The sequence below is a fragment of the Lepisosteus oculatus genome, unplaced genomic scaffold (assembly GCF_040954835.1).
Source record: "Lepisosteus oculatus isolate fLepOcu1 unplaced genomic scaffold, fLepOcu1.hap2 HAP2_SCAFFOLD_62, whole genome shotgun sequence".
NCBI lineage: Eukaryota > Metazoa > Chordata > Actinopteri > Semionotiformes > Lepisosteidae > Lepisosteus > Lepisosteus oculatus.
In genome coordinates this window covers 178,378-205,034 of record NW_027168171.1, presented here as the reverse complement: position 1 = coordinate 205,034, position 26,657 = coordinate 178,378, and the positions used below count along the sequence as shown (strand labels likewise).

Genomic DNA, 26,657 nt, shown 5'->3' with positions numbered 1-26,657 from the left:
TATCTGAAAGTTTTTCACAGGTGACACATTAAAATACTTTAAATGTGCAACTTTGAATGTTTCTGGTTGATTTGGAGTCATCTGGGTTACATTTTGGGCACTGTATTTGTAGGCAAGGTTGTGGAGGTGTGGTTCGTAAGGGCCCGAACTAGGGTTAGGGTTAGTGTTGGACAACACCTGGATTTTTTTAAATGCCTTTACTGTGCTCTAGGATGCATTTGAAATGCAGGAAAAGTGTTGGTTTGTTGTTTCCTTGATTACGAATTTTTACCAATTTTGCAGTTTTTTCTACTCCATATACTGTACATATCAAAATGATGGTCAAGATTGGAGATTGTGATAATACACTTTCTAAATGCTAAACTCTCTTAATAATTGCATGTCAAAAGCAAATTAAAAGGATAGTTTTAGCCAGACGGTGGTGGTAATTGCAATCCTTACCTTTTAAACCTAGGAAACAGTTTGGTTTTATTTCCAATTTCAGCAGCAAGTAAAGAAAAAGATCTGGATATCTGAAAGTTTTTCACAGGTGACACATTAAAATACTTTAAATGTGCAACTTTGAATGTTTCTGGCTGATTTGGAGTCAACTGGGTTACATTTTGGGCACTGTATTTGTAGGCAAGGTTGTGGAGGTGTGGTTTGTAAGGGCCCAAACTAGGGTTAGGGTTGGAAAACAACCTGGATTTTTTTAAATGCCTTTACTGTGCTCTAAGATGCATTTGAAATGCAGGAAAAGTGTTGGTTTGTTGTTTCCTTGATTACGAATTTTTACCAATTTTGCAGTTTTTTCTACTCCATATACTGTACATATCAAAATGATGGTCAAGATTGGAGATTGTGATAATACACTTTCTAAATGCTAAACTCTCTTAATTATTGCATGTCAAAAGCAAATTAAAAGGATAGTTTTAGCCAGACATTGGTGGTAATTGCAATCCTTACCTTTTAAACCTAGGAAACAGTTTGGTTTTATTTGCAATTTCAGCATCAAGTAAAGAAAAAGATCTGGATATCTGAAAGTTTTTCACAGGTGACACATTAAAATACTTTAAATGTGCAACTTTGAATGTTTCTGGCTGATTTGGAGTCATCTGGGTTACATTTTGGGCACTGTATTTGTAGGCAAGGTTGTGGAGGTGTGGTTCGTAAGGGCCCGAACTAGGGTTAGGGTTAGTGTTGGACAACACCTGGATTTTTTCTAATGCCTTTACTGTGCTCTAGGATGCATTTGAAATGTAGGAAAAGTGTTGGTTTGTTGTTTCCTCGATTACGAATTTTTACCAATTTTGCAGTTTTTTCTATTCCATATACTGTAAATATCAAAATGATGGTCAAGTTTGGAGATTGTGATAATACACTTTCTAAATGCTAAACTCTCTTAATTATTGCATGTCAAAAGCAAATTAAAAGGATAGTTTTAGCCAGACATTGGTGGTAATTGCAATCCTTACCTTTTAAACCTAGGAAACAGTTTGGTTTTATTTGCAATTTCAGCATCAAGTAAAGAAAAAGATCTGGATATCTGAAAGTTTTTCACAGGTGACACATTAAAATACTTTAAATGTGCAACTTTGAATGTTTCTGGCTGATTTGGAGTCATCTGGGTTACATTTTGGGCACTGTATTTGTAGGCAAGGTTGTGGAGGTGTGGTTCGTAAGGGCCCGAACTAGGGTTAGGGTTAGTGTTGGACAACACCTGGATTTTTTCTAATGCCTTTACTGTGCTCTAGGATGCATTTGAAATGTAGGAAATGTGTTGGTTTGTTGTTTCCTCGATTACGAATTTTTACCAATTTTGCAGTTTTTTCTATTCCATATACAGTACATATCAAATTGATGGTCAAGTTTGGAGATTGTGATAATACACTTTCTAAATGCTAAACTCTCTTAATTATTGCATGTCAAAAGCAAATTAAAAGGATAGTTTTAGCCAGACATTGGTGGTAATTGCAATCCTTACCTTTTAAACTTAGGAAACAGTTTGGTTTTATGTGCAATTTCAGCAGCAAGTAAAGAAAAATATCTGGATATCTAAAAGTTTTTCACTGTTTTGACATGTCTGCACTGGTACAGAACCGAGCAATCAGAAAACGTGTGAAACTGTCTTTAGACTCAGCATATAGTACCGAGGCCCCCCATGACCAAATAAAGGCTAACCTCGATAATCAGCCTAAAGAACGCAGACTACAGCAAAACGACTGACTTTGAAAAGGGAATGAACGTCCGGAAGGAGTAGTGGAACTAGCTTGAGATGCTTCTCCGGACCCCTAACTAAAAGCCAGCGAGAACCAGCAGCGGCGTCCACTCCTGTCGAACCGGGATCCTTCCGCAGCCACGCAGCTCGTGGTGTCCTAACCCTCCCATATCTGATTTTGGACCAAGCACATCAGGGGAGAGCGCAAACGCAGTCCCCCACTACCAGAAAGTATGCAGTCGAGATTCCCACATTTGGGGAATTCGCAGGGGTCAGCACAGCCGGAGTGCAATGGCCGGGCCTCGCCCTGGGTGAACCGATTTCGATTTTTAAGAACTTTATTTTCTTTTCACAAAAAAATACAGGAAATCACAAATCAGAAAGCTTTACATTAATATACATACTTAAAACAGTATATATGATCACATCTCATTACATTTTGACACGGTAACAGTTACATAGCAACAATTTTCTTTTTTTCTGGTGCAAATCACATTCTTTATTTAAACATGATAATGTTTTTCACAGTTTCTTGAGATGTTGACCTATGCTCTCTATTTCCCACAGATTTTCTGCTTCCTCCCTCCCTTCTCTCCACAGATCTCTGAGGTAATAGTTCTCTCGGGTGATGAACAGGGCCAGGCTACCTGCTGCCTTGACTGGGACCTCGATGCCTTTGAACAGCCCCATGTTCCTCACTCTCCACAGGGCGTCTTTCCCACTGTTCACCACGGCCCAGATCCTGTCAAACACGTCAGGAGGAAGCTTGACAGGAGAGATGCCGTATCTAACGAAAGCAGCGGTCAGGGTAAATTGGGGCGAGAGAGCCTGCAACCAATCTTCAAACTGGGCCCAGAAGGCCTTAGCAAAAAAGCAGGACCACAGGAGATGGGTCACAGTCTCCTCCTCGCCGCAGCCCACCCTAACGCAGCGAGGGCTGGGGGTGAGGCCCCTACGGTACAAGAAAGTTCGTACCGGTAAGCACTGGTGGACGACACTCCAGGCTAAATCTCTGTGAATGTTGCACAGAAATTTAGAGGATGTGTGTTTCCACACCTTCCTTGTTTGGGCTGATGTTAAAATGCCCACAGGGGTCTGCCTATTGTTCTGGGGTGCTACGAAATCTTCCAGTTTTTGGACGCTGACATCTCGGAGGGGAATATGGCCAATTGGGTGAGATCTTAGAAAACTTTTAACTGTCCCATAAATTGCAGGGCATGTGTCAGAGAGTGGGACGTCCAGCTTGGGTCTGACGCCCCACACTCTGAACACCTCCCTACCTACCCAGAGCCTGGAAAAATAAGTCCAGGTACGCGCTGCAGGTGCTGTTGCAAAGCCTCTCAGCACAGAGGCCAGGAAAATGCACAGCAGCTTCGTAGCAATATCTGGGACAGACTTCCCCCCTGAGGGTAGCGGCCTGTACATTATTTCCCTTCTGAGTCTTTCCTGCTTCCCACCCCATAGAAATTGAAACATCAATCTCCTCAGCACCGCCGCAACACGGTGTGGGATTGGGAAGGTAGAAGCCAGAAAATTCAAGACAGGCAAGAGCTCGGCTTTGATGACCAGCACCTTCCCTGTCATGGTGAGGTCTCGGTCCTTCCATTGCATCAGTTTTTTGTTTAAGATTGGCAATTTGTTCTGCCAATTTACTGTTCCCATCTCTTCTCCAAAATACACCCCCAGGACCTTAATTCTCTTCTCTTGCAGCCTGAGATCATGTCCTTCTTTTGGCTCCCTCCAGTTCTGATAAAAAATCTCACTCTTAGATGTGTTAATTTTTGCGGAGGAAGCCAAAGAGAACCGATCACAGCACTGCAGAGCTCTGCTAATTGAGGCATTGTCAGAGAGGAGCAGGGTGACGTCATCCATGTATAGAGATGTCTTTACCTCTCCTCCCCCACTTCCAGGCACTGGTATCCCATTAATGGCCTGATCCTGGCGCAAGGCACAGGCTAAGGGCTCCATAGCCAAAACGAATAACAAGGGGGATAATGGGCAGCCCTGCCTCACCCCTGAACAGACTTCAAAGGTGCGTGATCTATTGCCATTAACCATGACTCTGCTGTTGCTACCTGTGTACAGCAGGTTAATCCACTTTCTCATGATGGGGCCAAACTTCATGTGCTCAAGTACCGATGTTAAGTACTGCCGGTTTAGGCGGTCAAAGGCCTTTTCTAGGTCTACACCTAAAATGCACAGAGGGAGGGAGCGATCCTCAGAGTACAGACAGACATCCCTCAACAAGGCCAGGTTGTCGCTCATCAGGCGTCCTGCTATCCCACAAGTCTGTTCTTTCCCTACCAGTGAGGCCACTACATTTTGTAGGCGCAGGAAAAGGGCTTTGGACAGGATCTTAGTGTCCACGCCTAACAGGCTGAGGGGTCTCCAGTTCTTTATGTCATTTTTTGCTCCTTTCTTAAACAAGAGAGAGATAGTGCCTTCTCTTAAGGAGTCAGGCAGCAATTCTGTCTTGTAGCTTTCCTCGAATAGGAGCAGTAGCGGATCCTGAAGCAGATCCCAAAAGGTGCGATAAAATTCTTTAGGGAGCCCGTCAGCACCCGGAGTTTTCCCCTTCTGTAAGCTCTCCATAGCCTGTCTCAGCTCTTCTACTGTCAAATCCCTCTCAAGTACTTCCCTATCTTCTTCACTCAAAATGTTTTCTAGCTTTGAGGTAAAAAAATGAATATCTTCATCCTTTACCTCTGTAGAGCTGTACAGTCTTGAGTAGAAGGCCTCGGTGCAGGAGAGGATAGCACTCGGCTCTGTTCTCTCTCGTCCCTCCTCATCAACTACACTTTCCATGACAGTCTTGGAGCCTACCACTTTCCTGAAAAAGAAGCGAGTACACTTCTCATTTTCTTCCAAGAACTGCACTCTGCTTCTTAACAGCACTCCTCGACTACTTTCTTCGGCTATGCTCCGGATGTCCTTTTTTAAAAGGGCGATATCCTCGAGCACATCGAAGCCACTGTGCAGCATCGTGTAGAGACGCTGCAGCTGCCTCTGTTTCCTGGCTAGCACTCCTCTCCGTCTGGCAGCAGCCTTCCTTCCCTCAGCCATGAAAAAGGCCTTTGTCCTCACCTTCACCTCCTCCCACCACTCTCCTACTGACCCGTACAGACACTGCAAGGACAGCCACTGTGATAGTTTCTCCTTGTAGCGGGATACTACCCCCTCGTTCTCTAGCAGCTTTGTGTTGAGTTTCCAGAGGCCTGGGCCAAAGACAGTCCCGCCCTGGAGTTCCACTCTACACCCTAAAGCCTGATGATCTGAGAAGAAGACAGGCTGAAGAGTGACCCCAACAACTTTCACTCTCTCTGAGACAAAGCAATAGTCAATTCTGGAGCTGCTATTCCTCCCTGACCATGTATATCCTGCTGTTGTGGGATATATACATCTATATGTGTCTGAGAGTTTAAAGTCTTGAACTAAGTTTTGCAGGGCCAGTGAGCTGGAATCCAATTTTATCGGCGAGCTAGACTGCCTGTCTGTGTGCTCTAAGATACAATTAAAATCCCCTCCCACTATCACGTCTGTGCTGCATAACAATAGGGGGGAGAGTGCCTTGAGTAGCTCCACCCTTCCTCCTACGCCAGTAGGGCAATACACATTGATTAGCCGCAGGTTAACGGTCCCCCATTCCACATCCACACACAGCAACCTGCCATCTATGACCCTCTGAATACTTTTCAATTTGAATGCCCATCCTTTGAAAAGAATGGCCACGCCAGAGGCTCTGTTGTTATTGTCCCCTGACCAAACAGAAGGCCCTTTATCCCACCTATCTTCAAAACTTTTATACCTCTCTTGATAGGCTAAAGCACACTCCTGCAACATCAACACATCTCCCTCTCTCTGCTGGAGGTAATCAAAGACAGACTGGCATTTAACTCTGTCATTGATACCTCTTGTGTTAAGAGAAATTATGTTAAGAGCCATATTACATAAGAAAGTGGAACCAGTCTTTACAAAACACATTTCTCTTCGGTCTCACCTGTTACCTTTTTCTTTTTCTTTTTCTTCTTACCAATTTCCTGCCAGCCATCCTCTGAATGAGCCTTCATCAGGGTGGCAGCAGTAAAAGCGTTCACAGAGTCCATTTCAAGGAAGGGGGTAGAGGGAGGGGTGGAGAGGTTCCAGCTGTCCCCATCGCCATGCTCTCCTTCCTCCTCGCTCGGGGAGAAAACAGAGTCATTTTTTCTTTTCCTCAAGTCCAGCTCCTGGGAGCACTGAGGGGAAAGGGGTGCAGCCGATGCACCAGTCTCCTCTTCCCCCTCACCCACCAGCTGCTGCAGATCCTCCGTGATGGACTGGATGGAGGAGAGGAGGGCATCTGTAGCACTTGCAGAGTCTGAGAAAAGCAGCTCCGCTGAATCCTGGGTATCCTCGCTGGACCCGCTCCACCGGGGGGCCCCACACTGGCCCTCATTCTGAGGAGCAGGAGTGGGGGAGGGGTCCTCGCTGTTCTCGGGGGTTTTCAAACCCTCGTGCTTGTCTGGTGCAGTCTGCGGTTGTGGGGGCGTAGTGGATTTCTCTTCCACCAGCCCCGGAGCCACAGCAGGACTGATCCTGGCTGGAGGCTGAGAGTCTTTGTCCAACAAGGGTTCTTTGTTTGACTTGTTGTTTGCTTTGGATTTTCGGGTCGGTTTGGCTGAAACAAGCACTGCCTCATCCTTTCTCATTTTGAGTTTATTGGCGTAGGCGTGAGGGCAGTTCTTAAAAACGTGTCCTTCCGAGCCACATAAATTGCACTTTGGCAGCATTGAACAGTCAGAGGCTAAATGTCCCTGTTTGCCACAGGTCTTGCAGCATTTCACAGTGCAGGACGATGCCAGGTGTCCCACAGCACCACAGCGCCGACACACCTTTGGTTGTCCCACATAAAACACATAGCCATTGCAGGCGCCCAGCCGGATTGTAGAGGGCAGGTGCCTTAAGCCTCCATTTATGCTGTCCGGTAGCAAGCGAACCTCGAATTTCCTTGCTCCTGTTTTTATACCATCAACATCTCTAACCTCAGTTCCATGGTGGACGGTGCAGTACTGGTTAAGCCAGGTGTGAATGTCCTCCGTCTTTGCCAGTTCCGAGAACATAACAACATGCACCGTTTTCCTCTCTCTCTGTGTCAGAGGCTGCAAGTTGATCTTCTCAAGTGCAGGAACTTTGCCTCTTTTTGCCTCAAACACATCCACGCATTGTTCAAACAGAGGATAGGTAGCAAATACAACCTCAAATGCTTTCTGACCTGGGAGAGCGAAGATGAAATCCAAGTGCCGAGGTTCAAAGCCAAGTTCCTTCTGTAACACTTTTCTGCTGAACTGCATACGATCCATGAAGAGGTCATCCAAGAGCTCAAAACGTACAGCATTCTTACGGGATCCAAAGGTTGCCATTTCAAAAACCGCAAATCGAACACTGCTTCCAACAAAAGAAAAACAATCCAACTACTCCACCTACAGGCTGATCAAGGTATCTCCCCTGCCAGGTAAGTATGAGTTGTACAGGCCCCTGCAAGCGGCCTGCACCCACAGCACAAATCGCGCAGCCTAGGCCACCTCCTCGCCCCGCACGCCACCGCCTCCTGCTGGGCCCACTCTTTCGCACACTCACACGCCACACTAACACTCAAAAGTGTGGGCAAAACGAGAAAACTAGCGCGCCATTTCCTACACATCTGCAGTCGCCGTTGCGCATTCGCAGCATGTCCCGGGATGCAATTCGGCCTCATTTGCATAACTCCAGACCGGCAGATCGCCACGCAAGCTCGCGACGTGCGCCTGCCACACACCGAACAAACCTTTTCAGCAATTTCCAAAAAACGGGCCTGCTCGCCTGCCCACAAGGCTCCGTCTCTTACCTGCTCTCCAGAGCCTGCTGCCTTCTGTGCTTTTCTCTCGGCACCGCTGCAGCGCACACAACTCCTGCAGCGGGAGGGGGGGAGAAAGTTCCTGCGCTCCGCCGCAGGGAAGGCTCGCTCTGTGCGCACACGTCCTTTCGATGCCAGTCCAACAAGTGCTCCACATTAGCTGCGTCGGGGCTCCGGCGTGTCGCACCTCACCTCACCTCACCTCGCACTGCCCCCTCCTTGAATGTCTGCCGCTGGGCATGCCCCGCTCTCCTCCGCCTTATCTTAATGCGTGTGAGCACCGACAATGGCCACAATGCCGGGGAATGGCACCTCTAAAGTGTTAATTGGGGCACAGGAACAGCCCGTCTCGTCTCAGGGGGGCCGGCTTCAGAGACAATACAGCAAACACAGTGGGGCGCGGGAAGAAGACGACACCACACATGCGGGTACATTCAGCTCCGGCGGGAACGAGACATTTGTCGGTCTTTTCAAGTGCCGAGAGCCGAGCAATCCTTCACTTGTATCGTTTCTCCCCGGTGACTAGATCTGGCCCTGCGACTCTCGACTTGGCTCAACCCGGGGCAGCCCAGCAGGTGTGAGCCTGGCCGGCACCCGGATGGGAGATTCCCCCCCAGAAAAGCTCCGGTTGCTGCTGCTCCTGCAAGAGATGTGACTGGGACCAGCAGGGAGCGCTCACCCTGCGAGCTGTGTGGCTCTCTTACGCCCCAGCCTCCTGATGGCGACACTCTGCTGCACAAACAGGCGCCGTCCTTCGGGGGAGGCGTCAAACCGAGGTCCCGACCCTCCTTGGCCATTAGGAAACCCCAGGGCGTCTCTCAAAAAGAGACGCCGGGGGTGTCCCTCTGGTGTTAGTGCTCTCCTTTACCCATCAGTCGGGGTCTCCTCCTAATCCCCGTCTCACCTGTAACAATCAATGACGAGGCCCCCCTGTCCGTGAGATTTAGTACTCGCGCAAGAGACCGGGGGCAGAGCGCAAACGCGGTCCCCCGCCCCCCACAAATTGCGCGCTCCGGGTTCCCTCTCGGGGCCCTGCAACACAGCGGAAGGGCAGCGAGAAGGAGCCTCTTGCTCTGACGCCGCAAGGCCACAAGAGGGCGGAGGCGCCGCGCGCCCGGCCGACGTGTTGGACCGGTGCGCTTTACGTGCTGAAATAAACACGTGACAGCCCCGAAATGTTTCCAGAGTGCTGTGCACTGGAGGTTTTTGTCTGGTGAAGACTTGCCTGGAGCTCCTCCGTGCAGATTGTTTGTCCTCCTCCAGTGCGGGACGAGCCAACACAAGGGAGCGCATTCGCCAACATCCAGGCACGCAATGCGATTTGGAAAGCAGCTCCTTTCCAAAGAGTTGCACACGAACGATCCTTCAGTCCCGCTCGGGGGGCACGGAGCCCCCGCCACACACAGCTTCAAGTAGCGAGTCAGGCGCCAGGGCTTTCGCTTACGGCCACACCACCCTGAACACGCCCGATCTCGTCTGATCTCGGAAGCTAAGCAGGGTTGGGCCTGGTTAGTACTTGGATGGGAGACTGCCTGGGAATACCAGGTGCTGTAAGCCTTTGCTCTCCCGGCCAGCAGGGGTCGCCGTTGGTGCCGTAGGCTTTGGGAGGAAAACCTGCAGGATGGAAAGGTGATCTATAGCCTCATCTCTAAAGATGTTTTGTTGCTGTGGCATGTGTGTGACCCATATTCAAAGAAAAAAAACCCGTCTGTAAAACGAATATCGAAGCTGCCTCTAAATCTGCAAATGAAGATGAGTCGATAAACCACTCGTTTTTCGTATAACTAGACATATATTCATTTGTTACGGATTTCATTCATTGAGCACGGATACAATAGAGGTACAGCCATTCACTGTTTGACATGTCTGCACTGGTACAGAACCGAGCAATCAGAAAACGGGTGAAACTGTCTTTAGACTCAGCATACAGTACCGAGGCCCCCCATGACCAAATAAAGGCTAACCTCGATAATCAGCCTAAAGAACGCAGACTACAGCAAAACGACTGACTTTGAAAAGGGAATGAACGTCCGGAAGGAGTAGTGGAACTAGCTTGAGATGCTTCTCCGGACCCCTAACTAAAAGCCAGCGAGAACCAGCAGCGGCGTCCACTCCTGTCGAACCGGGATCTTTCCGCAGCCACGCAGCTCGTGGTGTCCTAACCCTCCCGTATCTGATTTTGGACCAAGCACATCAGGGGAGAGCGCGAACGCAGTCCCCCACTACCAGAAATTATGCAGTCGAGATTCCCTCATTTGGGGAATTCGCAGGGGTCAGCACAGCCGGAGTGCAATGGCCGAGCCTCGCCCTGGGTGAACCGATTTCGATTTTTCGATTTTTAAGAACTTTATTTTCTTTTCACAATAAAATACAGGACATCACAAATCAGAAAGCTTTACATTAATATACATACTTAAAACAGTATATATGATCACATCTCATTACATTTTGACACGGTAACAGTTACATAGTAACAATTTCTTTTTTTCTGGTGCAAATCACATTCTTTACTTAAACATGATAATGTTTTTCACAGTCTCTTGAGATATTGACCTATGCTCTCTATTTCCCACAGATTTTCTGCTTCCTCCCTCCCTTCTCTCCACAGATCTCTGAGGTAATAGTTCTCTCGGGTGATGAACAGAGCCAGGCTACCTGCTGCCTTGACTGGGACCTCGATGCCTTTGAACAGCCCCATGTTCCTCACTCTCCACAGGGCGTCTTTCCCACTGTTCACCACGGCCCAGATCCTGTCAAACACGTCAGGAGGAAGTTTGACAGGAGAGATGCCGTATATCACGAAAGCAGCGGTCAGGGTAAATTGGGGCGAGAGAGCCTGCAACCAATCTTCAAACTGTGCCCAGAAGGCCTTAGCAAAAAATCAGGACCACAGGAGATGGGTCACAGTCTCCTCCTCGCCGCAGCCCACCCTAACGCAGCGAGGGCTGGGGGTGAGGCCCCTACGGTACAAGAAAGTTCGTACCGGTAAGCACTGGTGGACGACACTCCAGGCTAAATCTCTGTGAATGTTGCACAGAAACTTAGAGGATGTGTGTTTCCACACCTTCCTTGTTTGGGCTGATGTTAAAATGCCCACAGGGGTCTGCCTATTATTCTGGGGTGCAACGAAATCTTCCAGTTTTTGGACGCTGACATCTCGGAGGGGAATATGGCCAATTGGGTGAGATCTTAGAAAACTTTTAACTGTCCCATAAATTGCAGGGCATGTGTCAGAGAGTGGGACATCCAGCTTGGGTCTGACACCCCACACTCTGAACACCTCCCTACCTACCCAGAGCCTGGAAAAATAAGTCCAGGTACGCGCTGCAGGTGCTGTTGCAAAGCCTCTCAGCACAGAGGCCAGGAAAATGCACAGCAGCTTCGTAGCAATATCTGGGACAGACTTCCCCCCTGAGGGTAGCGGCCTGTACATTATTTCCCTTCTGAGTCTTTCCTGCTTCCCACCCCATAGAAATTGAAACATCAATCTCCTCAGCACCGCCGCAACACGGTGTGGGATTGGGAAGGTAGAAGCCAGAAAAATCAAGACAGGCAAGAGCTCGGCTTTGATGACCAGCACCTTCCCTGTCATGGTGAGGTCTCGGTCCTTCCATTGCATCAGTTTTTTGTTTAAGATTGGCAATTTGTTCTGCCAATTTACTGTTCCCATCTCTTCTCCAAAATACACCCCCAGGACCTTAATTCTCTTCTCTTGCAGCCTGAGATCATGTCCTTCTTTTGGCTCCCTCCAGTTCTGATAAAAAATCTCACTCTTAGATTTGTTAATTTTTGCAGAGGAAGCCAAGGAGAAACGATCACAGCACTGCAGAGATCTGCTAATTGAGGCATTGTCAGAGAGGAGCAAGGTGACGTCATCCATGTATAGAGATGTCTTTACCTCTCCTCCCCCACTTCCAGGCACTGGTATCCCATTAATGGCCTGATCCTGGCGCAAGGCACAGGCTAAGGGCTCCATAGCCAAAACGAATAACAAGGGGGATAATGGGCAGCCCTGCCTCACCCCTGAACAGACTTCAAAGGGGCGTGATCTATTGCCATTAACCATTACTCTGCTGTTGCTACCTGTGTACAGCAGGTTAATCCACTTTCTCATGATGGGGCCAAACTTCATGTGCTCAAGTACCGATGTTAAGTACTGCCGGTTTAGGCGGTCAAAGGCCTTTTCTAGGTCTACACTTAAAATGCACAGAGGGAGGGAGCGATCCTCTGAGTACAGACAGACATCCCTCAACAAGGCCAGGTTGTCGCTCATCAGGCGTCCTGCTATCCCACAAGTCTGTTCTTTCCCTACCAGTGAGGCCACTACATTTTGTAGGCGCAGGAAAAGGGCTTTGGACAGGATCTTAGTGTCCACGCCTAACAGGCTGAGGGGTCTCCAGTTCTTTATGTCATTCTTTGCTCCTTTCTTAAACAAGAGAGAGATAGTGCCTTCTCTTAAGGAGTCAGGCAGCAATTCTGTCTTATAGCTTTCCTCGAATAGGAGCATTAGCGGATCCTGAAGCAGATCCCAAAAGGTGCAATAAAATTCTTTAGGGAGCCCGTCAGCACCCGGAGTTTTCCCCTTCTGTAAGCTCTCCATAGCCTGTCTCAGCTCTTCTACTGTCAAATCCCTCTCAAGTACTTCCCTATCTTCTTCACTCAAAACGTTTTCTAGCTTTGAGGTAAAAAAATGAATTTCTTCATCCTTTACCTCTGTAGAGCTGTACAGTCTTGAGTAGAAGGCCTCGGTGCAGGAGAGGATAGCACTCGGCTCTGTTCTCTCTCGTCCCTCCTCATCAACTATACTTTCCATGACAGACTTGGAGCCTACCACTTTCCTGAAAAAGAGGCGAGTACACTTCTCATTTTCTTCCAAGAACTGCACTCTGCTTCTTAACAGCACTCCTCGACTACTTTCTTCGGCTATGCTCCGGATGTCCTTTTTTAAAAGGGTGATATCCTCAAGCACATCGAAGCCACTGTGCAGCATCGTGTAGAGACGCTGCAGCTGCCTCTGTTTCCTGGCTAGCACTCCTCTCCGTCTGGCAGCAGCCTTCCTTCCCTCAGCCATGAAAAAGGCCTTTGTCCTCACCTTCACCTCCTCCCACCACTCTCCTACTGACCCGTACAGACACTGCAAGGACAACCACTGTGATAGTTTCTCCTTGTAGCGGGATACTACCCCCTCATTCTCTACACCCTAAAGCCTGATGATCTGAGAAGAAGACAGGCTGAAGAGTGACCCCAACAACTTTCACTCTCTCTGAGACAAAGCAATAGTCAATTCTGGAGCTGCTATTCCTCTCTGACCATGTATATCCTGCTGTTGTGGGATATATACATCTATATGTGTCTGAGAGTTTAAAGTCTTGAACTAAGTTTTGCAGGGCCAGTGAGCTGGAATCCAATTTTATCGGAGAGCTAGACTGCCTGTCTGTGTGCTCTAAGATACAATTAAAATCCCCTCCCACTATCACGTCTGTGCTACATAACAATAGGGGAGAGAGTGCCTTGAGTAGCTCCACCCTTCCTCCCACTGGACTGGATGGAGGAGAGGAGGGCATCTGTAGCACTTGCAGAGTCTGAGAAAAGCAGCTCCGCTGAATCCTGGGTATCGTCGCTGGACCCGCTCCACCGGGGGGCCCCACACTGGCCCTCGTTCTGAGGAGCAGGAGTGGGGGAGGGGTCCTCGCTGTTCTCTGGGGTTTTCAAACCCTCGTGCTTGTCTGGTGCAGTCTGCGGTTGTGGGAGCGTAGTGGATTTCTCTTCCACCGGCCCTGGAGCCACAGCAGGACTGATCCTGGCTGGAGGCTGAGACTCTTTGTCCAACAAGGGTTCTTTGTTTGACTTGTTGTTTGCTTTGGCTTTTCGGGCCGGTTTGGCTGAAACAAGCACTGCCTCATCCTTTCTCATTTTGAGTTTATTGGCGTAGGCGTGAGGGCAGTTCTTAAAAACGTGTCCTTCCGAGCCACATAAATTGCACTTTGGCAGCATTGAACAGTCAGAGGCTAAATGTCCCTGTTTGCCACAGGTCTTGCAGCATTTCACAGTGCAGGACGATGCCAGGTGTCCCACAGCACCACAGCGCCGACACACCTTTGGTTGTCCCACATAAAAAACATAGCCATTGCAGGCGCCCAGCCGGATTGTAGAGGGCAGGTGCCTTAAGCCTCCATTTACATTGTCCGGTAGCAAGCGAACCTCGAATTTCCTTGCTCCTGTTTTTATACCGTCAACATCTCTAACCTCAGTTCCATGGTGGACGGTGCAGTACTGCTTAAGCCAGGTGTGAATGTCCTCCGTCTTTGCCATTTCCGAGAACATAACAACATGCACCGTTTTCCTCTCTCTCTGTGTCAGAGGCTGCAAGTTGATCTTCTCAAGGGCAGGAACTTTCCCTCTTTTTGCCTCAAACACATCCACACATTGTTCAAACAGAGAATAGGTAGCAAAAACAACCTCAAATGCTTTCTGACCTGGGAGAGCGAAGATGAAATCCAAGTGCCGAAGTTCAAAGCCAAGTTCCTTCTGTAACACTTTTCTGCTGAACTGCATACGATCCATGAAGAGATCATCCAAAAGCTCAAAACTTACAGCATTCTTGCGGGATCCAAAGGTTGCCATCTCAAACTGCAAAACAAACACTGCTTCCACAAAACAAGAAAACAATCCAACTACTCCAACTACAGGCTGATCAAGGTATCTCCCCTGCCAGGTAAGCTGAGCCGCAGGCGATGAGCCCGGAGCTGAACGGGCCCCACTGGCTCGTTTGTAAGGCCAGGTGCATTGCCAACCACGACTGGCAGGGCAGAGGACTTGAAGGCGGCCTGGGCTCCTGCAGCTGTTCAGCCACGCACTCTGGTTTCTCTTCATCTCGTACAAATCTTTTGCCTTTTACTAAAGATTTCCATGGAGAGGAGCATGAATGAGTTCCATACAATTTTTGTGCTTCCCTGCCTTCGGGTGGGGCGCAGCTGGGCTGGTCAAAGAGAGAAAACAAAACCGCTCACAATCGCTCTTACAATGCAGTAAGTAGCACAGACTACTTAGGGAGTAGGCTGATGTGTTTAAAAACAACCAGCGCCAGGCAGGAGTCGAACCTCCAAACTCCTAATCCATAGTCAGACACATTATCCATTGCACCACTGGCCCTGGTGTGACACTTCAGGACTGTAACCCAGTGAGCTTAGCACTGCAACTAGTAAAATATTACCCCTGGTCCATTCTTTTCCAAAAGTGAGAAACACCTGTTTTCTACATTTTGTCTGTTTTAAAACCATATCTCTTTAAACCAAACCAAGAGTTTGTCTTTTGCACTGATATTCTGATTCATTTCGATTTCAAAGAAAAAAAAAACATTACCTTCCAAAGCATCATAAAATTGTCCCTTCCTCCAGACACTACTTCTCTCTTGTAGTAGTACAGCAGACCTTTCCAGGTGAGCAGATCACAGAGTCCGAAATGAGCTTCCTCCATCAAGCAAAGTACCTGAACATGACTCTGTCTTCATAAAAGCGCCCCTGTAATAAAGAAATTAAATCCGAAATCAAGAGGGCAGTTGCCTACTGAAGTTCAAGAAGTCATCAATTTTAACCTAGCAACACATTAAAGGCTGCATCTATACAAGTACGATTCTAGAAATGCTCACCAGATTACGTTTTAAGAAAGAACTGCGCCTCAGGTTCCGCCGAGATCTTAACTCAGATGGCAGGATTCAGAGTCTGGAGTGTGGAATGATGGCGCACGGAGGGTCCACATACTGTGGATCCCTCAGTGATCTCTCGCGTGTTCAAACCGCCAGCGTGTGACTCCCCTGTCCCCGTGACCTCATTGCTCTGCTCTCGCCTCTGTGCAGCTGAGCCCGACTCATGGTAAAGTGGAAAAAAATATGCCCTCAACGTGAGATTTACTCTGGAGTGAGGATAGTTGTTACTTTCTCATCGTTGAAATGGATTTATGTGATATGGCGACTAGGTTCTTCTCCATTAGCAGGCTTAAGGTTAAAGAAAAAAACATTGCTGACTTCTTTTTTTTTTGCCAGCCGCGAGCGCTGATTAGCGAGGTTTGTATTTCATGTTTTGCAAGTTGCATCCATTTTAAGAAAAACAAGTCGTTCAAGACAGGAAATGAATACTTGCATTTAATTAAGTCTAGACGTATGCGGTTGTCCATAATGACCAGTTCTGTTCAAGAAGACAGAACAAAAAAAGGCACCGCTGGGATTCAGACCCAGGATTGCCTGTTTACTAGACAGGCGCTTTAACCAACTAAGTCACGGCACCCCGGGAGTGCTGTCGTTTTGCAGCCGCTTGGACACACCACTCAGACACATCTGCATTCGGTGTGTGCTCCGCCTGCTCGCTGAGCAAGTTGCCACCTTTACATACAATAGCAACATCGACACCAAGAGAAAGGATGACAAATGGCTTTTATCTGGAACTTTTCATGTCCAAGGAGCTCAATGTGCTTTCTGTGTACAACAGGGCCACTGAACTTCACACTGGCCACTGAACCACAGCAGTGGCTTGCTGGCTTGACATCTCCCAAGGAAAATGTTGAAATCGCATGTGGAACAGGAAAATGACCCTCGAGTATGAGGGCAAAAAAAGAAAAAGATCAACTGGAGTGCGCCAACCCATGTCAGGACAGCCCAGTTTTGTTGACGAGGTGGCCGAGTGGTTAAGGCGATGGACTGCTAATCCATTGTGCTCTGCAGGCATGGGGTTGAATCCCATCCTTGTCACTCTCCATGTCTGACACGTGTGCCCGTTTGGTGTTGGCCCTCCTGTTCTTTGCTCCAGTACTAGAGCCTTACATTTTCTAGCGGTGGCTGAACATGGTATAGTAGGCTAACGTCGGTATCGAGCAGTGGCAGTAACAGTATTTACGTTCCGCTGCTGCCAAGTGGCTCTGGGTTGAGACTGCGTTTTCACTTACTTGCAGCACAAACGGAGAAAGCGATTTTTGACAGTCTCTCGAGAGACTGCACTAGGTGTTTAGGGATAGACTTTGTCAGTTCCCCCTGGGATGATGGCCTCTCAAATAGTTTGTGATTCCTCTAGACGTTTATACAGTAGAAGCCTGCTTCGTAGCTTAAATCCAAGCTAATGTAACGAGTTAGAGGTCTGATGCAGAACTGCGAATTCAATGAAGGGGAACACTACAGTACATTGCACTGTATGTGTGAGGAAAGCTGCCCCCTTCTGTCCCTTGTCGACTGAACAGAGGACTGTAAAGGATACCGCCAAGAAACTTTAGGATGCTGGTTGGAATCCAGCTCCAAAGAGGCCCCTTTGGGTGTTATGTCATCAAAAAGTAAGAACAGCGAATCTCCCTTTGATCAAAAGCGCAACAGAACTGTTTTCCGTGGAGCAGGTTTCAGACCCGTAGACCTGTTTTATTTGTAGGGCAGGGCGCATTCCCAAACGCGAATCTCCTGTTTTAGAAATGCTTTGGGCGGCGTGAAGTGAAAATAAGAAGTGGGCTCCAGATGCACATGGAAGCAATCAAGTGTTTCATCCGAGCTGTTTCAAAGACTGCCCAAGAGCTTTCCTTTCACAGAGGCGCAACGATTAATGATGGGGGAAACAAAACACTGGACTTATTATATGCCAATGCTAAGGATGCATATAGTTCCACAGCCCTTCCCCCCCTTGGCAGATCAGATCACAACCTTATCTTGCTTACACCACTATACAAGCCTATTGTCCAGGCTGTATTTGATTACCAGATGGACTGTTTCCTCCAGCGGTATAGTATTGCAGTGAGACAGCACGATGCCTGCAAGACTATGTCACGCTAAACGCCACAGATTGTGTTTGTCCGTTCGTGTCAGTCGTCCCGCAGCCACGGGAAGTGGGACACAAACATGCTGCAATGCTTTCAAGACGTTAGGATTTGTTAGTGCAAAATCCGAGAAGAGTACTTGTGGCTTGAATGTGAACTGTACGTGCCCGCCCCCTTTCCTCTATAGTGCATGAGTTCCTCCCGGCATGCCCTTCGTCATTGTTCTGTCATCTTGTATTTAAAGGGTTGTATTTCTGCTGCTGAAACTAAGCAACGGTTTTCTCACAACTCCGTTTGTTCCCGACTGAGCCCTTGTCTGTCATGAAATTCTTCAAAACCTCAAGCTAGAAGAAGAAGACGACAAATATGAAGCGTTACAGCAACGACATGCCATGAGACGATCGATAACGATTTCCATAGGATCCCCGCGGTTGCCTAGCAACCGTCAGCTTTGCGCAGTGGCAGTATCGTTGCCTGTGAGGTTTAGCCGAGGCGCGATTATTGCTAGTTGAAAACTTTTCTCAATACCCCGCTTCCGCCGGTTTGCAATACAATCGGCGAAAGCATTTTTTGACAGTCTCGTCAGAGACTGAGCAAGGTGTTTAAAGACAGATTTTGTCATAGTGACATCATGGTAGAAAGAAACGAGCTTGTTACGTCTCAACAGAAACGCTCTTTAGCTCTTTCGGCGTTATGCAAAGAACAGCGACTGTCGAGATCACTTTTGAGTCAGCGCGAAACGCCGTGTGCTGTCAGTTTGATTTCATATTGCTCGTAGCGGCGCCCGGCTTTTGTCTGTCAAAAGTTAGGTTGCGCTTCTTCATGCTGCATCGTCGGCATGAGTGGAGCTTTTTAAACGTCTGTACTTACTGCGCCCCATAAGAAATTGTTTGTCCCCGTTCAAAAGAGATTGTGCGATGTCCTGCAGCGTTCGCAAAGCAAACCTTTGACAGTTTGATAAGAGCGTAAATAAAAAGGCGATTCCTGCGTCTACCACTAATGTAAGAGCTATTTCAAGTGCGGCGTGGTGCGGCTTTTCAAGTGCTTGTGGGCATTTCTCTGTTGTTGATTCTTTTTTTGTGTGTAACAAAGTGGCATTTTCATGTCCGGACGGGGAGACTTTATCATTTCGATATGAAGCCACCTTTAAGTCCTCTGAGGCGTGTCTGTCTGCAAGGCTTGTATTTTGGAAATGTTTTTTTGAAACGGAGAACGACTTTGAAATAGGCTTCCGCCGGCGCCCCGCGATCCAGGTAAGATTGTAGCAAGAACGCAGCGGCGGTGGGGCTTGCTGTAGTCGTGGCCGAGTGGTTAAGGCGATGAACTAGAAATCCATTGGGTTCTTCCCGCGTAGCTCCGAATCCTGCCAACTACGTTGTCCACCTCCTGTCGTTGTGTTCCGGCTCAAGCAAAGAAGCGCGCCTCTTTGCTGTTCCTGGTGGTTTTAAAACACCAAATCGCTTGTACCCACTGCCTTGGAAATAAATTCTTCAGCGTCCGCGAATGGCATTTTGCAGCTGGAAGCATGTCGACGCTTTTTGCACAGAGCACCAAAAAAGCGTCTTTTTTGAAAGCCCAGGCACCGAGCATTGGTGGTTCAGTGGTAGAATTCTCGCCTGCCACGCGGGAGGCTCGGGTTCGATTCCCGGCCAATGCAGTGGCTTTTGCAGCGAGCGGCTCCATCACTTGCATCCCCTTGCAACTCGCAACTGAAAACCCACTGAAGCTAAGCAGGTGTGAGCCAGGTCAGTACCCGGATGAGGATGAGCTACAGGGAAAAACAAAGCTTCCAGCTGGAAGCGGTGTTAATGGTGCCGGCGGGGGTGCGCTCACCCTGAGGTCTGTGCGGGTCCCAATTCCCCAGCATAGTGACGGAGACGCTGTGTTGTAAAAGGGCGCTGTCTTTTGGATGAGATGTAAAACCGAGGTCACAGCGCTCTGTGGTCATTAAAAATTAAAAATGACCACCAAAACCTTTGACAAAAGCTCTTGGTAATTGATGGTCTTCAATAATGCTTCTCCTTTAGGTACATTTTAAATCAGCTGACAAATGCTGTGAAATGGGGGGGCACTTCAGGCCAGTGTAGGATTTGGGTTACAAGAACCATGAAACTGCGTGAGAAAGCCCTGTTGTAACAGAAGGAATAAGGTTCTTGATCCTGAGATGAAGTAAAACAGATGAGTTTATTGCATGCAAGGAACAATAAAGCCAAAGTCTTGTTTCCCGCAAGAAACAACAAAACCGAAGTATTGTTCGATGTGCCGGTACAAACTTTTAGGTTATATAGTCCTTGCTTGCTGCTTCAGACGTCATTCGATGTTATTGTAAGGGGGGGGGGGGGGGTTATGGTATTTGGCCAGTTAAGAGGCCCTTGCTAAATGGTCAGTTTAAGATTATGCCCCCAGGGGGTTCCTTGCTCGCATCCGGAATCCTTATCAGTTAACCCCCTTTCCTGCCATAAACCCCTGTTGCTTAGAAGTCTAATTTTCAGGCAGAACTGACTTAAGTTATTAACCCTTTTAACATCTTGTCTCTTACTTCATTCCCCCCTTATAAAATATGGCATACATCAGGACTGTCTATTTTTACAAATACAATGTCAGGGCAGATCTTTCCTTTTTAGATGTACAGGCATGCATTACCATGACATTGTGCGTTCCACGGTTACAACAAGGTGTTATTGATGTTTTTGTACAAGTGATAGTTACAATTTTACACATAAAACAATCCTAATCCTACAAATACATAAAGTCCTACCCCAGGACCCAAACGCAGACCTCAGCCATGTGGAGATCTATCGTCAGGATCTTGGAACAGCAATATTGACCCAACTCCGATTATAATTTTTTGGCTGAATAGATATGCCAACATCTGGAATGTATTGATACCATATCCCCAGTAATGCTCCTCAGGCCTAACAAGCACACTGTTGGTCTTAGGAAGCATCAGACACAGAAACGGTAACAACATCCTTCTTTCTGTTCACTCAGTCTCTGGTGCCGTGGGTCGGTGAAAGTGCGATGCGCGGATCCAGCGATCTCATCCTGTCACTCAGATGGCACAATCAGTAGTTAGTGGCACTTGATATGGTCCCTCCCAGCAGGATTGCAACGTCTGGCAGGGTATCTCTTCTTCACCTACACCCACTCGCCAGGTATCCGGTCGTGTCTCCCCTCTGCTGGAGGTCCCCAAGCGTCCGGCACCTGTTCACAAGCCCTGTGCACCGCTTCAGTTAACAAACCTACAATACTTTAATAGAGAGTTAGTTAATTCATCAGTGCGTTAGCCAAACTTGGCCTCCAGGGAGTTTCTTTGGCTGCCCGTGATGATCTCAAATGGGCTCAGTCTCACAGTTCCATTTGCTCCAGCCCGCAAACCGCACAGGACTGCAGGTAGAGCATCTACCCACGGTGTCCCTTCAGTTGATATTTCCTTAGTTGGTCTTTCAGACTGTGGGTGATGGGGGCAATGTGACTTCCAACTTACCCCTAGTGAGGCAATTACAGCCTGGCACACCTTCCCAGTGTAGTCTGCCCCTAGATCAGTATCCAAGGGGCAGGGCAGTCCGTACCACGGGATCATCTTTATCATACACTTGGGTATGTGCCAGCCCACATCACATCATCATACAACCCCACATTCTTTACACATTTGTTCTAACCACTATTAAACATCTATTAAAGGCCTCAACCTGAATTCTCCCTTTTCCCCAGTAGAGGTTTCACAGGGGTCTCAGACTCCCGCCCTCCCAGTGCCGCTCGTCTGGCATCTGCATCTGCATGGTTGTTACCTTGAGTTACTGGAATTCTTTATTTATTGTGTTATTGACACCTTACTCAAGCTGCTTCTGTCGGCAGCTGTAAAACTACAAATCAGTTCAGAGACAAGCCCAGTATTCTTAACTGGAGTCCCTGCCGTTGTGAGAGAATCTTATTTCTCCATAGCCATCCAGAATTGTGGCCTACATGCAACAAATACATACATTATATACATATACAGTAACCTTTTAACATCTTTCTTTTTACAATCTTCCATCAGTGCTCTTAACTGGCTTGCTGTGCTGAGGCAGTGGAGGGGCATTTTCCGATTGTTAGCACCTCGAATTCTGTTGTAACGGCTCAGCCTGTTCTCTGTTCTCCCTCATGCATCAGAGAGGACCCATCAGTAAACAGTATTACATTTTCTTCAATTTTCACCGTCCCCCACCCTTTGGCTACAGTATCGAATGGTATAATAGTGCCTACCTCCATGCTCCTGCGTCAGCACAGCTGCCCAGAACCCTTTGTCCACACTTACATACAAAGAATGGTTGATCCATCTGAGGAAACCCCAGTCTCAGCACCTGTAAGAGAGCTTGTTTCAAATTATTACAGGCGGCTTTTGCTGCTGGTACCAAGGCAATCTTGTCCTTGTACTGCACTCCCCCCTTAAGCAGATCTGTTAAAAGTTGTGCTCACCCCGTAAAAATATTGCACCCTGGCCCTGTTAAAATCACACAATGCTCGACACAAAAGGGCCTTATCATAACTGCTTAATATTAGACACTCTAAAGCTGAAGCAACTCAGACTTGTGGGTTTCCTCGTCAGGGGAAGCACTCAGAATACCATCAACATACTGAGTGATCACAGTCAGTTGAAGCCACGTGATACCCTGTTCTGGATAGTCATTCTTTGTAATGCATAATATTCCAACCCAATAGATCTGGGATAAAACCACCCATTAAAATCTGGTACTCAGCAAGTAAAACTTGGTGCCCCAATACTCCTGTGGCCTCCTGCCATCTCCCCATATACATTACTCTATAGCACACTGTTGAACAGAGGAGTGAAACAAGCATGACAGTAGTGCTCCAGTATCCCCTAACAGAGAAACCAACACTCCATTAACAGTACATTTTAATCCACTGGACTGGGACAGACTTAGGTAGGCTACAAGGGATTTACAGGATCTAATCGTTAGGTAAACAGATCTTCTCACAAGATGTTATTCTCCCCAGTCTCGATTCTAAACCTACAGCGTTTCAGCATGTCTGAGACATTCGAATAAACCCAAATTGTTTTCACTATTGCAACTAATTGTATAAAAATACAAACACTGTTTATCTAACTACTTTTACGTCCACCTGTACTGTACTTATACGTTTCAGACGCTCTTATATTTTCCAATCTCCTTAAGTTGATTTTCATCAAGTCTCTTTAGTTACGTCTCTAGCCAGTCCCGCTGGCTAAACACACTCACACCGTCATTTAGTATACAAAAACTCACAGTTACACACATACATGCCGGCACACAAATTCATAAAACACACATACACATCGAGAATATATTTTTCTCTTCGTACTACAATGTGCTGTATTCTTGTTTTACTTCTACATGAATCCTTTTAATTCCTGAAGTGCACTCCAGGTTCGCTGCATTCCTAATTTTGGGTGCGGTACTTTAGCCCACCAGTCAATATCTTCCGGTTTTGGATTTGATCGTATGGGGGAATCAGGGAAGGTAGGTGCGAGTACGGACCCCCTCGATGGGGTGCGAGACACTTAGAGTGACGCTGTCATCAACAGCGCCAGCCCCCGCTACATCAGGCCCTCTCCCACTTAGGGTGAGAGTACAGGTCTGCAGGCACCCTCTGTTTAAGAAGGGAGTTCCTGTTCTGTCTCTATCACACTCGTACCAGGTGTCATCCCACCCAGACCCCCCGTCTCCATATGGTCACTGTGGGAATTGATCCCAATTATTTTCATTTCCTGCCTGTCTGTTCCCCTATGGGAGTGCAGGATATAACACATTAACTAGTGCAGTGCGACCAGGAACTAATTCTTCTTTTAGTTTCTGATTCTCCTGCACTGCCTCTTTTCGCTTTTGTTTATACTCTTTCGTAGCGAGTAAAGTATCTTTTCTTCTGGGTTTTTGTTTTCCCCGTAAACACACTTAAGAAGTCACATCCCAATTTCTTTTTTTTCTCATGTATCTGCCACCACTGGTGCCGGCCGTGCACCAGGGTGGGAGCTACATGCTTGTGCTTTTGCCAATCAATACGCATATGCTTATTTTACAGGTGTCTTCGCCCCAGACTCCCTCTGACAAACTCAGCTTTTCCCATATTTTTCTCCTTCTTTTCCTTCAACTTACACTTTTCCGATATATAAACGGACCCTTCCACCACTTTCTCAAACCATCAGTTAGTACACATGTTCGGTCTCTTTTACTTTTGTCGTGTGTGAGGTAACAGCTCATACAGTAAGGGGATGCTTTCACTTGAAAAACCTGTGCATTCCTGCACTCATTCAGCCAAGGGCGTCTGTTACCTCCAGATCTAAATGCCTCTCAGAGACTTTAGAGAGGACTTACACCACACTGTTCACAGGTAAGGAACGAGACCTCGAAAACCCCCTTTCTTGATCAGTAATTCACCATGCCCAGAATGCCAGCATCGCTGCTTTTGCTCCAGGGTGGACTTACACACTGAGCTCAATCAGGGCGATTCTCGGGTCTCAACGTCCTTTAAATCCTGCTACTTAATGCTTTGCTCTTTTATTATGAGGTGTGTTTATGTTAGTGTCGTGCGTGTGTATATGTATTTCACAAACAAGGAAAACACCAAAAACATACATACATATATATATCTCCTACTTCTGTTTCCTTTAAGACAAAAATCCACGCCATCCAGTTATTTAATCCACGTTATTAAATAACTTAATTTGCGCCCTAAAAAAATAGTTGTACTTTGTCAATGGTCAGACAACACTAAATGACACGAACAGTCACTCAGTCTGTTTGATGGGCAGGAGGGCTATCCGTCCAGGAACTGCACATATCAGTGTCGTTATTGAGTGTCAACATTACGATCCTGTTTGCTCAGGTGGACCGATTCCTTGCAGTAGTTTATCATTATACTTAAAATCGTTATATAACTAGGACTAGTTATAGCAGTCTGTGCTTTCTGTTGGTTTTACAACATTTTTTCTTAACGATTCAGAACGTCCATGTAGCTGCAAAAATGAACGCTTATGGTACTTTTCGCTCCAGGCAATACTCTCCAGTGAGAGTGACGAAAAATGTGAAACTGAACTTCATCGCAAATACCAGATTGCTAGTCGATATCTTCTATCATGAAGCACTAATCAATGGCATAGCTGCGAGATTTCATTTGGGTAGCTGCACCGTACAGCTCCGTTTCAACCGAAATATCACCCCCCCTCAGAATTTCAGAAGCCCCCCTACAGATTTTTCCCCGGGCCCCGCGCACTGATGGGGGACGGGGTTTCCAGGAAATGGTATCAACTTTTCTCAAGAAAATAAAAATAGAAACTCTATAGGCACTCAAAAATTTTACTGTTTTTTTTTCAGGCAGGTGGCAAGACCCCTCCGCAAAACCCTTGTATGCCAAGCTGTGGGCATTGATTCGTCGAATATACGTATATTCACGGCGAAAATACGGCTATACGTATATATACGTCGCCTCGACGTATAATCAACGTCGAATTGCAACCGTAAAATCGACGACATTAATAAATGCATATATAACGTCGAAAACACATCTAACACTAGGAGTATACGGCACTCTGCACAGTGTACGAAGTAAATTATTTTCGCAGTAATTAATTTACACGTGTATAATAAATATAGTAAATATTGTAACGCCCTCGCCTGGTGGTGAGGAGGAAGCGCCCCTAGGCGCTCGTAGTACCGCTGGGCATGCTGGGAGTGGTAGCCGGGAAGAGTCTGAGGGTCAGCACGATGACCAGCGGCTGACCCTACCTGTGTAAATAATGTCCTAGTAATTCTAGTGCCCTGTGTAGTCCTGTAAAAGTAGAGTGTGTTGTTAGGTAATTACCACCCTAAATGTGCGTACGTTTTCGTCAGTCTCCTCATGTGTGTGTGTAGATCCTGTGTTCGGTTTTGGTGTGGTTGTTAAATAAAGTCAGTGCTTGGTTAATCGCGTCTCCACTGTTCTTTAGTTCTGAACAAGAACCTGCAAGCGCTACATTGGTGTCAGAAGTGGGCAGAATGAACAACTCGTGGCAGACACTACCCGATTCCGTAAAGCGCCGGCTGACGCTGAAAGACGCAGAACCCATCGGCGTCGCACATAGGGAGCCTGAGCAACTCCTGGGTGCGACAGGTGGCCACAGCCCTTACCAGGGCTACCCAGTAGTGGTCCCGCCAGTAGAATTGGGGCGGCCGCCCCGGAGAGAGGATGCCCTCCCTGCCGGAGCCGATCAGCGATTCCCACACCCATCGGCGCGGGTGCGACCAGGTCGCTACGATGGTGAAGCGCCTTGGGAGACCTATGAGGCGCAGTTCCAGCTCGCGGCCCGGACGAATGGCTGGAGCCGGGCGGAGATGGCCGGCCACCTGGCGGCGGCGCTGGAAGGAGCGGCCTGCCAGGTGCTCCTGGACGTCCCGGAGGAGGACAGAGGCGACTACACGGCGCTGGCAGCAGCCCTCCAGCTGCGCTTCGGTGTAGAGGAGGTGCCGGACTTGATGCGGGAGAGGCTGGCCCTGCGGCGGCGCCGACCAGGAGAGCGACTGGGCCCGGTCGCCGCGGATGTCATGTTCCTCGCCCGCCGAGGATACCCAACTTTCCCCCGGGAGGCGCAGCGGGAGATGGCTCTCCAGGCCTTTCTCAAGGCCATCTCGCCCGAGGAGCTGCGGCGCCACGTGCAGCTGGCCACGCCAACATCGCTGGAGCAGGCCTTGGCCCTTGCTACACGGGCTGAGGTAGTGTTCGGGGTGACTGGCAGCGCCAGCAGACGCAGTGCGCCCTGCCGGCTGACCGAGGCGGCGACGGAGGAATCCA

The 26,657-nt window shown here is 47.9% G+C and overlaps 6 non-coding genes across 6 annotated transcripts; 4 read left to right on the top strand and 2 right to left on the bottom strand.

The window, feature by feature from the left end:
* Positions 1–2,390: 2,390 nt before the first annotated feature.
* Positions 2,391–2,560, bottom strand: LOC138231921 (U1 spliceosomal RNA). Its single transcript, XR_011186882.1, has one exon. It is a non-coding gene; the product is annotated as a U1 spliceosomal RNA (small nuclear RNA).
* Positions 2,561–9,504: 6,944 nt separating this feature from the next.
* LOC138231952 (5S ribosomal RNA) lies at positions 9,505–9,623 on the top strand. Its single transcript, XR_011186909.1, has one exon. It is a non-coding gene; the product is annotated as a 5S ribosomal RNA (ribosomal RNA).
* A 637-nt stretch (positions 9,624–10,260) lies between these two features.
* Positions 10,261–10,420, bottom strand: LOC138231908 (U1 spliceosomal RNA). Its single transcript, XR_011186869.1, has one exon. It is a non-coding gene; the product is annotated as a U1 spliceosomal RNA (small nuclear RNA).
* Positions 10,421–14,919: 4,499 nt separating this feature from the next.
* LOC138232027 (U5 spliceosomal RNA) lies at positions 14,920–15,036 on the top strand. Its single transcript, XR_011186986.1, has one exon. It is a non-coding gene; the product is annotated as a U5 spliceosomal RNA (small nuclear RNA).
* Positions 15,037–18,299: 3,263 nt separating this feature from the next.
* On the top strand, positions 18,300–18,441 carry LOC138231987 (U4 spliceosomal RNA). Its single transcript, XR_011186945.1, has one exon. It is a non-coding gene; the product is annotated as a U4 spliceosomal RNA (small nuclear RNA).
* Positions 18,442–19,438: 997 nt separating this feature from the next.
* On the top strand, positions 19,439–19,509 carry trnag-gcc (transfer RNA glycine (anticodon GCC)). Its single transcript has one exon. It is a non-coding gene; the product is annotated as a tRNA-Gly (tRNA).
* Positions 19,510–26,657: the final 7,148 nt, after the last annotated feature.